We start from the raw sequence: 14,511 nt of genomic DNA, 5'->3' as shown, positions 1-14,511 counted from the left end.
CTAAATGGGCACATGGGTCTTCACTGTATACTTTCTTAAATAAAATGCATGTAGGTCTACTTTTGAACATCTTGGATCCGTCATAAACAGGGGACAATATGCTACTAAAATTTGAACAAAAAAGTGACATAGTGTGAAGACAGCATTTTTCCAGATTACAGGAAACAGCTTTTTCCATGTTACTTTCAAATTTAAGATGCAAGTAAAATTTGGTCCAGAGTCAGGCTAAGGCTGGGACTGATCACAAGGTTTCTGAGCTGGGATGGGGGTCTGCTAAACACCGTCTGCCCCACTGGTGCAGGGACTGCATTTGACTCATCCCGCTGTCCACCTTGTTTTCAACAGGAACAGATGGGAGGGGAAAAAATTAAAGTTGTTTTTCCAAAGGAGTAAAGTGTGACTGTCAAATGCATTAATATTTCCTAACATTGCTTCTCCCAATTAGCGACTGTGTTCGGTTGCTATAGGGATGGTCTGCGATCGTGAATCCAAGAGAAGTTGTGACAAAGGGAGGTGAGTTACTGCAGCACCAAAGAGCCCAGAGGTGTCAAAATCGTATGGGAGAATGGAAGGGGGTCACATCAAATTTCTCGATACAGATGTGTGCAGTACTATGCCAGTATTTACAAACACCTGTGTTAAAACATTTTTCACAAGCTGGGGGTTACACATTTCACTGCGTCAGGACTAGAGCTCTCAGTGCTTGCAAGATGAAGGTCACAGTGATGTGTAGCACCACTTAATTCCTGCCAAACCTACACCTATCAAGTTAAAAAAATAAACAGTGCTTCAGAAAGGACTATTGCCAGCAATTTTTAAGAAATACTACAAAGTTTTCACAGAAATACCAGACTACTAGTTTGGAATGAGTCATGGCAGTCTGCTGAGTAACTAAAGCCCGTTTTCATAATGGCCACTAAATACCATACTGATTCCTAAACAGAGTCTGTGCACATACTCGGGTGAAGAGCAGTGACAGTCACAAAGGATGTATTATTGTTTGCTGAGGAAATAGAAATACCGTGATTTTTTTTTTTCAAGCTTATGTTCTTCTGCAAGAGTGACTCAATAGCCTGATTTCAACAGAAAAAGAACTTCGGCTTGTTGGGTTCCCCCCTCCAGGAAGGTAAGTCTACCTCATTTTCAGTCATTAAATAAATCATGGTTTGAACTTTCTCTAATGGCAACGCCACACTTAGAAGCTATGAGTCTGATTAGCTTCTTTACCTCTTACTTTGCCAAAAAATAAGGTCACAATTATTTCTCTGTCCCCAAAAACTGTAACGCTGATCTACATCCTGTGATCATGTTATCTATACCTTGAAGGCAGGTGAGGAAAGTGCAAACCGTCTTCAGATGGTCAGCAAAAATATCTCCTATCAGTAGAATAAAGTATTAATGGAGATCTTCAAACTCTGGGTCCTCACTTGGCAAACAGCAGTATCAGTGGTGGAATCGATCTATTCTTGTAGCCATATCTCATTTCACAAACTGCGTGTGCTAACTAGAGAGTGAAGAAGCAACTCTGATTCTGGGGAGGTCTGATTCTATGGCAAGGTCCGAGCTGAGAGCCCGGAGTCTCTTCTGCTGCCTCCCTGCTTGTCCAGAGCCGAATTCTGACACAAGGTACAGTCCAAACCTGTCCCAGCCTCCAAAGGATGCAGAGGAAACAAAATAACACTAGATCAACTGTAACAAAAGTCATAAATATAATCCCCTCATAAAATTGTAATAAGTGCAGAATAACACTTCCAGAGGGGACTGAAGAAGAAAAATTACACTATATAGGGGAGGAATAATAACAGACTTTGGAAAAAAATGCTGAAATTGTACTACATAAGAAAAGTTTCTACATATTTATAGGAACAGCTGTCTCTAAAGGACAGAGGTGTTACAAGCTGGACAGAAGAACCCTTCCAATGCGTGAATATTATGGAATTTAATAACTATTTTTTGAAGGCAGGAATTATTTTTTTTTTTTATTAAAGCATTAACAGTGCTGTTTACTCAATGTGTAAATGTTGGTCTGCTTGCACTGGCATAGCGCTCATATGCCTAAAAGCTTTGATCTCTAAGTGACTGTACTTCACATTACATCTACTCAACTGAAAAGCAGTCTGCCCAGAGCTTTCTTCGTGTTCTTCTTCAGTCAGAGAATATTTTGGGCCAAATCTAGCAATGGAGATTCACAGGAATGGAATCTTACCTCACAAAAACAATTGCTCAAAACTACAAAATACAGTAAGTGTAGTTTTCAGGCAGCTGTTGACCCTATGTTTTCTTCACATTCTTTAAATAGAAATTTCTCTTAGTTTAAATCCACCTGAAAATACTTCTATTACTTGGGCATTACTCCGAATGCTACACTTCCCCCTTACACCCTGAGTTTACAACCTGGCTGGCCCAGGCACCCGACTGGCCCTTTGTTTCAACTGCTGAATTTCAAGCAGGTCAAGTGTAATTTACTTTGACATTTCATCTGTTTTCTGACTCCTAGGAAAGTGTAAATGTTGCCCACTGAGCTGAATTCAGGCTTTCTGTGAGCAAGCACCACCCCACAGAAATTTGCAGGACAGACTGTGTGTTGATACAAGAAAAGGTGAGGACTGATTAGAAAATTAGCTTGCAAGTGTTGTGCTTAATCAGGGTTCCCTAGAAAGGGAGGAAGAGAATAATAGCTGTATCCAGAACACTTCTGAGCTGTCTGTGCTGTTTGTCCTGCAGCAGTTCTGGGACCATTTGTGTTCAAGGGCACATCCAAGGACCTGGCTTATTTCTACTGAGAATTTCTCTTCTAGGCAGCCTCACAACAGGTTAGTGAGGTTAGGCTCACACCAGATCCCATTTTCCTTTATAACTGGTACATTACAGATCTTCCAGAAAGCATAGTCCTAGGAGGGAAAGAGGGGAGGGGGAGGAGGGTATCCTAATTGGTTAAATAGGACCAAGGCTGGGAAAATAGGTGCTTTTCCAGAACCACCCTTAACTGACTTGTCTAAGGTTGCTAAGTCACAGATACACTGCAGAGTCAAGAGAGGAAGGGTAAGCCCCATCAACCATGCACTTTCCCTCCTTGGTCTGGACTAACTCACCCTCTGCATCAAGAGTGTAGTGTGACACAGTATCCCTCCATCACTTGCTACAGCCAATCTAACCTCTTTTTTCTGCCCCCCCAAGAAAGATTATTAGATATCCTGCTACATTTGTTGGCAAATTAGAGGCAAGTATATCCAGGTCTTTTCATCCGCAGTCTATCTAGACTGTCATAACCACGGAGCCAGCAAAGGTGGCCTAGGCTTGGCTCCTTGCAAGTCCCATAACCCAGGCTGGGGCTTTTTTTTCCTCAGTACAGGGCTCCATGTTAGAACAGGAGACTCATCCTTCCCTTCTTGTGTGGCTCTTCATCTGTGGAGACCTGCGAGAATCACGGTCATAAGCTTTTACAGACCTGAGACTCTCTGTAACTGCAATATCTAACAGCAGCAGGACATTGCTTTTGCTTCAGACTTTAAGGCTTTATAGGGTATAAATACAAATTGGGAAGATTAATATACTTTACACAGGAGCATGGAACTGAAGATGGAAAAGCCATAACAGAAATATGCAGGAAGAACATGCTGGTTTATTTTATTGTTTCCTGAGGGTTGCTGCTCTCCTCCCTTGCACTCCATCAGTACATAAATTATGCTCGTGGTTCCTTATGCCCATTGAATACCAAATCTCCTGCCGCCTTCCTTCTTATGAAGATCATGAGTTAGGGGAACAATAATAGCCACATTCTTCGGCTATAATAGCAACATTTAGAGGTATTTGTCTTTTCCGTTTTCTGACAGATCCATTACTAGCTCATTAGCCTTTAGTGGGTAGAGACATTCAGTAAACAAATGAAAGTAACTCCATTTAAGAGCTAGTGAGCTAAATACAGCTCTACCGCTTAGCCTGCTAATTATATGGAGTGTTACAAGTGCACACTGAAACAGATCCATCCTTTTGCTGCAATTTCAGCATGTCTCATCTTAAAATTTCTAAAAGCCAAGGCACACTGAAATTGGCTTTCTTTGTCAGTGTCAGTGGCTACAAAGATGTGAAATGGAAAACCAGATCAGGAGAATTTGTGCTGCTTTATCTTGCGATAATTCAGTAAGTGCGGAGAATAAATATTTCTATTCCAAAAGATCATTATCTTCCTCTTTCACTGTATTTCCTTGTTGAGGTGACAGACTACTCCAAATATTAAAAAGTATAGCTGTTTAAAGGCTAATCTCTTTTTAATTTTTAAACAAAAGTGGCTTTAGAAAAGAAAGAAAGAAGGAGTGGCACGTGGAAGTTCACTCTTGACACCTGTGATACAACCTATTCTGGAATTAAATAATCCAGCATAAAATAACATTCACCATACCAAGCAACAGGATACAGCATTACTTGCCTTTCCTCTCCACATCCTTTTCTCTACCCCACATTCATGTTCCTGTAGAGAAACCAGGGAGCTGATCACCTCCCAGTATTTGGATAGTAGCCTCTTTAGGGTAGGCACATATTAAATAAATGTAAGTTCATCAAGACAATGGGACTTTACCTTGGCTGGAATGGTGGTAAAAACGAACTTCACGTTCTCCAGCTATTGCAGCAGCCAACAGGAACAGATTTTCCATAATAGCAAAGTAATTGGTCCACCAAAGCTAATCCCTTACTGCTAAAGACAGCCACATCCTACTCCTGCCTGAATGTTTTTCTCAGGACTACTAAGCTTCTGTGCCCCATCTGGACAGTAAGCCAGACTGCTTCTCTGAGATTTAATGGGGATGCAGAAGGTTCACATTCTGTTTCCCTTCTAAGTCACCAAGAGGAGGCTACTTCCTATTCAGAGCTTACCTAAAACTGACTCAAAATTAAACAAGTGGCAAGAAATTGCAACCAGTATTTTAACAGAACTGTTTCTGTTGGGGGTGAAGTTGGAGATGAGAATGAGGATTCAACATAAGGAACTCCAGGTTTTTTTACTTATTTCAGAAAACTGAATTATGTTGTTGGTGCAAGTGCTGGCTGTACTTTGACGAGGTATGATGTAAATGTCAGACACACACATTTTGGGAACACATGTTACTGCAGGGTCCTGCTGTAAAGGTGCTTTTAAGAAGCTGTTGCCTCTTTCTAATTGATCACAGGAAGTGCATCTCTGAGAAGCACTGAGAGCTGGGATCAATGACAGGCTAGTTTAATGCAGCTCTTAACAACAACCTGCAGAGATTAGGAGGCTGTCAGAAAGATAACACCAGAGATTTATAGATTGTTTTCTGAAGCCGTTCTCGGCTCTTACGGGTGCTCTGTTATGTTTCTGTATGCCTAGATATGTAATATGTACTCCCTTTATAGATCCAAACTGTACTTCTCATTGATGAGGAAAATAGCATTGCACCTTTATGTGCTGCTCAGCTTCTACCAACCTGGGAGGGCAGTGAGGGGGGGGGGGTCTGTAAGCCAAGTCGGTTAAGTAAGTAGAATGGCTCGAGGATAAAGGGGAAATTTGAGTTATAGCTGCAGTTTCTTCTGTCACTTGAGTAGGGCATAATGGGCCTAATTCAGCAACTGTAATGCCACCAAATCGATGGAGCAGCATTATCAACAAACGAGCCCCCTGCGTGCTGAACCGGGGCTCAGGTGCTGCAGCGCTTGGCTCTGCAGATGCTGCTTCTGAAAGGCAGCTGAAGTCCTCGGGGAAGAGCTCCACTCCGTCAGGGGAAGGAGAGTGCCTCTTTTCTCACATTCACAGCTTGGGAAGGAGTCAGACTGATGTGTGCCAAACACAGAGGGGGAAATAAATGGTCCTCCGCTGACACAAGAGGAGAGCAGCACTATCAATTTCCATGGAATTAGGCTACCTTGCACTAGCTGAGGACTGGTTCCCCTTCCCTCTGGCTGAATAAGCCAGCAACTCCATTAGTATTGCACTGAGCTACTGAGCTTTCCACAGCCTCTTTGACATCTATATAGTACCCTTTCAGAGGAATTTTTTATGTTTATGGGATTTGTCTCTTGTACCTTTAAAGACATTGCATTTTTTACCTAACGTGAATTAGACAGGGCTATCCATTGTAATTATTCTTGAAGATCATGTCACTTGTCAGTACTCGGAACCGAGCAAAGGAAAAATGAATTACCTGAACGGTCACTATTTGGACACAGAGGGCACCCTGGTCAATGGAGAAGAGAAATTCAGGATGAGCAGGGAAAGGTTACTCCCTCAAAAGCATATAAATTGTGAAGATAAAACCAGTTAACCACTCCTTTAAGGAATATTACGAAGACTTTTCTGTGACTTTTGCTTTGTTTTATTACTGTAAGTCAGGAACAGAGAGACCTTAAAGACAGAAGTATAATGTATTGGGCAGTCTCAGCCCACAGATTAATCTACACTTCTTTTCCAGCTCTGCAGAGCACCTGCCATCATTTTCATAAATAGATGACAAGGACAAAGATGGACAAAGACAATTAACTTCGTTTCTCAGGAGCTCTGTGCAATGTACAAGGTGATGACTTGAAACCAAACCCCAGAAGTTCAAGATAAAGCAGTTAAAGTGGGTTGAGGCGGTATCGACCGTGAAACATTAGGCAGCACCACACTGCCCAGCAGCAAAATTTAGCTGTGCTCCACTGGAACTGAGAAAGGGAGGGATTCCTTTTCAGTGGGTACATGTGGAGATTGAGTTCATCACCTGTTTGTTGTTAGCTTTGTTTTTAAAAATATTTCTTTAGGAAAACATAATTCAAGTCATCTATGGCAATCAATAAATGAGGTGGTTAATATTCTATGCTTCTATTCATTACCAGTTTCATAGAATCATAGAATGGTTTGGGTTGGAAGGGATGCTATAGATCACCCAAATCCAACCCCCCTGCCATGGCCAGGGACCCCTTCCACCAGCCCAGGGTGCTCAGAGCTCCATCCAACCTGGCCTTGAACACTGCCAGGGAGGGGACAGCCACAGCTTCTCTGGGTAACCTGGGCCAGGGTCTCACCACCCTCACAGGGAAGATTTTCTTTGCTACATCTAATCTGAATCTCCCCTCTTTTAGTTTAAAGCCATGACTCCTTATCCTGTCACTCCAGGCCCTTGTCACAAGCCACTCTCCATCCTTCCTGTAGGCCCCTCCAGGCACTGGCAGCTGCTCTAAGGTCTCCCCACAATCTTCTCCTTCCCAGGCCGAGCAGCCCCAGCTCTCCCAGCCTTTCCCCCCAGCAGAGGGGTCCCAGCCCTCGGATCATTGCTGGGGCCTCCTCCGGCCCCGCTCCCGCAGCTCCAGCTCTGTCCTGTGCTGAGGGCTCCAGAGCTGGACGCAGGACTCCCGGGGGGGTCTCAGCAGAGAGGGGCAGAGGGGCAGAATCCCCCCTCACCCTACTGCCCATGCTCATTGGGATGCAGCCCAGGGCACGGGTGGCTTTCTGGGCTGTGAGCGCACACTGTCAGCTCATGTTGATTTGACTATGTTCACTACTGCTTTTTTGTCAATGTGGGTAATATGGAAAGTGCAACAGTGTCACCATTTAAAGTCTGAGAACTTGACAGGACCATTTTGAGAGTCTAAAAGCACCCCTAAGGAATTGCTACAAACTTCTACATGGAATTTAGAGTCTATTTCATTTAGAGAGTAGAGAAAAAGGAAGAACAAGATACTCAATTTTTTTTTTTTCCAGTGAGAAGTGATGGGCTGAGTTGGGGCAGCCAAACTAAAGCAGACCTTTCGTGAAACTAGCTGAAAGGTTAGCTGTAGGAAAGAGGTGAGCTAGTAAGATTCATAACTTACAGCAGCAAGGGAATCTCATTATGTGGACTACACGTGTGAGACAGTTGTTTCCCCACACTGCCATTTGGATTAATTTCAAGGCATCCACTCTACAAAAGTGACATTTTGATCTGTGAAAGGAACAACACTACAAAGTACTGGAGGAACTAAATCTGTGAAGTTATAGTTTAAAATATTATTTCTGTAGAACATAATGTCCTTGAAAGAAAAGGTAACAAAGCAGGGTGTAACTGGTGGCCCACAGAAAACTGTTCTTATCCTCCTACTTGCCAGTAGGATTTCTCCAGACCACTAGGAGAGAATAAAAATGCACTTTGAATTGTGAACAACGCAGGAAAATCCTACTATATGTGTGCAGCCACACAAAGATGTCTAATACGTGTTGACTACTAGTCCTCACAGCTGGAGCACAAACTAGAAAGAACTAGGACATGAGATGCTACATTAATAAGTATAAACCCAACAATACATAAGCAATTAATGCCATCAAACAAAACACCAGGGAGATGCCTACTTTTCAGACTACTAAGAGGATGGAATGGAATATGGAAGATGGACAATAAAAAACCAAATAAACCTGTTCCCTGGGTGTAAACAGTTGCATTTTAAAAGGTGTGGGTAGTCACTAAAGCTGAACATAAACCATTAATCCTTAGATAAAAGCCATGTGAAATACAGATCTGAAATACACCACCCCCCCCCACCCCATCTTGAAGTTATATATTCAAAGCAAAGGTTGAGGAAGATAGTGTTAGCAGAAATTCTCTAGAGCAGCTAAGAGAAATGCAGTGGAAAAAAATCTACATCTGCCTTACACTAATCTGAATTTTGTGTGAAAGAATTCTCCAAGACTAGATAAAATGTGAATTGTGATTGTCAGAGCATCTGCCCAGGATGAGGCCCTTCAGAAGTGAATTAAAGCAGCAAGGAGTGCTCTGCTAGAAATTTAAGTGGGGATTTCAATATTAAATGCAGTTTTATTTTAAGACTGCAGGATGATTACTTCTAAAGTGTTACGGAAGATGGTGAATGCATGAGATCAAATCATCCACAAGAAGTTCAGAGATTTTTTTATATTGAATTCAAATGAACATTGAGGGGTTGTTAAGGCTCATTGTATGCGATAAAAAAATAGACCTGCGTAACTAGAAGGAGTTCACAGTGGTTCCATAAGAGATCTCTGGCTTAGAGCAGCAAGCAGAAACAGGAAAAATATGTACTTCTAGCGCATTAGTTTATTGAAATTGCTTTACTAGTGGATATTATCAGCAAGTAATTTCATCACACTCATCAAGCAGATTTTAACTGGCATGTTATACCTATCAGTAATGACTACAATCAACCAGCGCTTATGATGCAGTGTAAAACTATTTTTGCTGTTCAGTATAGATTAGATACATTATCCTTCATCTTATCTCCTTTGTCCCTGGACATAGAAAACCATTTTTAAAGAAGACATATAATGTTTTGGAAAGGGAGGTAGACACCAAATCTCATCAAGCTATAATTTTGTTACATTAGAAGACAGTACCAATGATGTATTTTGTACATTAAATTAGAAGACAGCACCAACCATGGCAGTCACTGCTTTATTCTACAACAAAAAAAAAAAAAGCAGTAGCCATCTCTCAGCACCTCTGATGTCTGAAGATGTACAGAGAAACCAGCGAAGTAAAACAAATCCCAAGATGATGGGCCAAACATTTTTAAAGCTGTCATGCACTTCCCCTGTGACAAACAGAGTGTGGTGAGGAGCAGCTGTACCATGAGAGGTTCTGCACACGACAGCCATCGGCTACACCTTCTCCAAATCCCCGAAGCAATCATCTCCAACGCCTGGAGGTCTGGGACAGAAAAAAGCCACAAAAGGCTGCATTTGTTGACAAAGACAGAAGTAATGGGCTCAGACAACAGCCACACTATGGATGTCACAACGGTTTCGCAGGTTCCCCTGGATACCGCAGAGTTTTTTCAAATCCTGCATAACTGCCCAGGGAAGACGATGCTGTAACTGCCCAAGGAAGAAAAGCAGGAGCTGTTGTAGTCCTGTGAGGTTTTTCAAGAGACTCTTAAAGTAAGTAGCTGGAATTAAAACTAACGTTGCCATCCCCAGGGTTTTATGGCACAACACTAACCAGCACAGTTAATAAACAGTAAGAAAGAGAGCTTTGATACTGCTCGGCTCCGAGTGATTACTGAACTACGGGTTGGATGGCTTTCATGTCAGATGTGCGTAGACGTACTTATTTAGATCTACAACTTATGTGGGTCTGTACTGAGAGTGCAAAATGTTCCTGCGTGGTAATTCCATGGAGCAGAGCCAAGAGTCAGCAAAGTAACAAGAAAAAAAAAAAGGTAGCAAGGTGCTCTTCAGCAGAAACCCAGAGTGTGGGAAGACGACAGGCATGGTTTCCATCTGTGCTTATCACTGGACACTTCCAAGCTGCCTAGCTCATCTGGAAGCCCACCCTGTGCTGTAACAAAGCTTTTTGTCAAGAGCTGCTGGTGACAAAGAGCGACGAAAGTTGGTCTGTCTTTCCTTCTTGCGTTTCACCCTGGTATGCAGCTACTTGTACACTTGCTCATTTGCCTCTCCTGTGACAGACCATGATTACCTTACATTACTTCATCTATATCCACTTCACAGCTTTAAGAGAATTTTGAGGACAGAATGCAACTGTTCAGTAATATTACCTCTCAGGAAGAGCAGCATGGAAGTTGCAAACAACTGGTATGCCAAGGAACAGAAGTATTTTTTCTCATTATCAAGATATTTATTTTCATAATAAACAAAAAAAAATGGATCCTATAAATGACTCCACCTGGATGAACATCCACGTCTGCACATAGCCCCATAGGCATCAGCGATGCCCCTCCTAAGGCTTGAATCCTCCCCCCAAAGCTAGCTGCAGGATCAGGCCTATGTTTCCATCAAACACCAAAACCAGAAAGCCATTGCTGTTGTTTTGCTTTTGGTTTGTGTGACTCAACCAGGCTGTCTAGAATTAGAAGTGCTTACAATAGACAGCTGAGATGCCATTGCACAATAATAAATATATTTGGCCATTTGATGGCAGTGTTAAATTGTGCATCACATGATATTTGTTAGGTTCAGGTTTTGCTCTTGAGCCCATACACATCTCTTGCACTTCTCCTGCTAGGTTTTTTGCTTCACATCTCAAACCTCTTGTTTTTGTATCGTGAAAAAGCCCAAAGCCAAAAAACTGTCAGGAATAAACACAATATGGATTTATTTATCTGGAAGAAGGTGTTGCAAGTATTGGTACGTAACATTTGTAGACACTTTGGTGCTTTGGATGAACCGAGGTCCCTACTGCAGCATTCTGGATCAATCCATCAAATAAATAACCTTGAGTCATTTGTAGGAAGAGAAGTTCTTATAAAAAACAGTAATCTTCAAGGAACTCTTTCTCCCCACCTCCAACACTACACATGCCAACCTCTAGCAATAAGTCTAGTAGCAAATCTTGCATTTCACTCTTGCACAGCTCCAAAACACCCAAGATCCAGGACTCAGGACTGGCTACAAGCTCCAAACACATCACACTACACAACAAAATAGCCATCTTTCACTCCCAGACAGTCTCCAGAACTATATTTACAGCTCCAACCACATCTCAGCACATCATTCAGTTGGGGGAACGATTCAGAGTGAACAAGCTAGTTGTGCATTTTACCTTTTTTTGTTGTTTTTTTTCACATTCACAACAGGTAGATTTTTTTTTTTTTTCATATTTACTAACTGCACACAATTACTAGATGAATCAGCTCAGGAAGTGATTCGCATACACCCTGCAACATCTAAGAGAAGCTACCACATTCATAGCCCGTATTTACATCAGTCTTGCTCTGCACGAGGACTTCCAGGATTTCCCCAGCATGCAGGTGAAAGCAGAAGGTCTCGCAGCAGCAGGGATAATCCTTATCCCAGGCTGTCCTTCAGCCGTAATTAACCCCAGCAACTGAAATTATTCTACAGACATCCTAAAAGTTAGAGGGTGCTCACTTTGAGCAACTTCCTCCCACATCCTCACTGCTCTGTAGTTAGATGACATTAAATCTATCGGTCTTTGGCTACAGAAAGTTACGAATAGCAAAAACAGACCTCTCAGTCTCTGGGTTGGCCTGCGAATGCAATGAACAAGAGCCCAGCGAGGCAAAGATACATCCAGAGCACATGATTTTGAGCTGGCTAATTTAGATCTGTGGCGGGTTGACCTTGGCTGGGGGCCGGACTCCCACCCAGCCGCTCTCTCACTGCCCACCCCCCAGGGAGGGAAAAACCGGATTAAAACAGCTTGTGAGTGAAGATAAAGACCAGAAGATTGCTTACCAGTTACCACCAGGGCAAAACATATTCCATTTCAGGACAGTTAATTTAACTTATTGCCCATTAAAACAGAGGTAGATGGTGAGGAGCAAAGACAAAATTTAAAACACCTTTCTCTACCTGCTCATCCCCAGCCCAGCTTCACTGCCCCGTTCCCAGCTCCTCTCCCTCTCCTCCCCGAGCGGCGCAGGGGCATGGCGGCAAGGCTCAGCACACAGCAGTACCTCTCTGTTGCTCTGTCCTCCTCACAGCTGTCCTCTGCTCCAGTGTTGGTCCTCTCCATGGCCACAGCTCCTCTCAGGAACCCGCTCCTGCCTGGGCTCCTCTCCACGGCCACAGCTCCTCTCAGGAACCCGCTCCTGCCTGGGCTCCTCTCCACGGCCACAGCTCCTCTCAGGAACCCGCTCCTGCCCGGGCTCCTCTCCACGGCCACAGCTCCTCTCAGGAACCCGCTCCTGCCCGGGCTCCTCTCCACGGCCACAGCTCCTGGGTAGGAACCCGCTCCTGCCCGGGCTCCTCTCCACGGCCACAGCTCCTCTCAGGAACCCGCTCCTGCCTGGGCTCCTCTCCACGGCCACAGCTCCTCTCAGGAACCCACTCCTGCCCGGGCTCCAGCACTGGCTGTGAGGGAACCTCTGCTGCCTTCTCCAGCCTCAGTACTCACACTAACTCCCCCACTTTGCCTTCACACCCCCTCACGCTGCCCCCGGGTCTCTGCCCTGCTTTAAGGGCTCCCCCGGCGGTCCCCGCCCGCTCTGAGGGGCGCGGCCCCGCCCCGCCGCGTGCGGGGCACGGGGCAGCCCCGGCCCCCTCAGAGCGGCCGCCCCGCAGCCCCCCCCCCCCCCGCCAGTCCCTCTCCGTGACACGGGCGCCAGGCGGAGACCCCTCACCCCGACAGCGAAGGCTTATGCCAAAGCAGGGAAATAAAGTCTGCTGGGGGACATCGCGGTAGGGACGAGGAAAATCAGGAAAAGTCCTAAAATTGCCAGCACCTGCCACCAGGAACGCCTGACATCACCCAGGCGGGTGGCAGCAGTGATTGGACTCACCTGGTGATAACCAGAGCCCTCGTTAGGGGACAGCCGGCAGGAGGGCTGGGTTGGGACTGGGTTTTGATGGGGTTCAGACTGGGTTAAAGGGGCTGAGCAGGGCGTTTAGGAGCTTGAGGGGTTCAAGCGCAGGGAGCAGGGATGGCGGAGGGGGTCCTTTCCCCGCCTGAGCAGGGTGGGCTGTGCGGGGGTGCTGCGCCTCGCACCGAGGGCCGGAGCAGCGTCCATGGTTTCCTTACAGCGCTCGGGGAAACCGGGAGCAGAGTCACACACCCGGGCAGGGGCTCCTCAGCAGAGAGAGGGTTTGCTTTCGGTGCAGGCGAGGTGAGCAGGTCCTGGAGGTGGTGAATGGTCTCTGCAGAGCGTTCTGCTGTTTGATGCTGCGTGTGCTGCCGTCTGGCTCTGCCCCATGGCCTGCGGTCAGGGCGTAGGAGGTGGCGGGGAAGCCATCCGTGACCTCTCTGCTGCTTCTGCAGTGTGGTGGGACTAATCCTGGATGTGTAGGGATAACTAACCTGTTTTCTTAAGCTTCAAGTGGGGAAATTGTACCTCCTAAGCTTCTGAAGATCCTTAAGGCTGCTTTGTTACCACAATCTCAACTTACAGGGTGAGCTGCCTATCGAAGGAGCTAGTTTGAAAACGTTTGCAGAGTCAAAATTTTCTCACCTATTTTCTACGTTTACTTCTTTGAAAGAGACGCAAGGTCAGCAGCTCTTCCATACTCCCATACCTGCCAAATCGACTGTGCATGGTTCACAGGCAATGTGAGCTGGACTTCAGTTCGGGTAGAAATCATCGATACTTCCTAGGTGCAAAATGCTGAATCAAAAACCTGAGTGCTTTAAGCCCTCTGTGAATCTTGACGTCATCTAGTTCACCTTAGTTCCCACGGACAAACAGCACTGTGGATAAAACTAAACGTGTAATATTATCCTCATCTAATCTTTGTCTAATTGTGAGTAGATAAATCGAAGCAGAATCTCAGAACAGGAGTACTTAAGACACACAGTGAGTTGGGTTAGTAGTAGCAGAGTCCTAGCACTGCTCCTAAAGAGAAGAGACTTGACAGCTCATGGCTCAGCTATCCATGGTAGGGTAGGGCACCATGCTGCAGAGTGCCAATTTGTTAGTGCGGAGAAGATGGCTTTCTAACTTCATGTTCTTAATAGCTTATGTTTATTGACTGAAGCAACAACTCTTAGTTCACTAACATGAAACATGAGTGGGGAGAATTTAATGATCAATTTTCTTATTTTCTTTTTTTACTGAAATAAGCGTCTGAAATAAGCCATCATGTTTCTGAACATC

The sequence above is a fragment of the Opisthocomus hoazin genome, chromosome 9 (assembly GCF_030867145.1).
Source record: "Opisthocomus hoazin isolate bOpiHoa1 chromosome 9, bOpiHoa1.hap1, whole genome shotgun sequence".
Classification (NCBI taxonomy): domain Eukaryota; kingdom Metazoa; phylum Chordata; class Aves; order Opisthocomiformes; family Opisthocomidae; genus Opisthocomus; species Opisthocomus hoazin.
Note: the sequence above shows the minus strand (reverse complement) of the source record.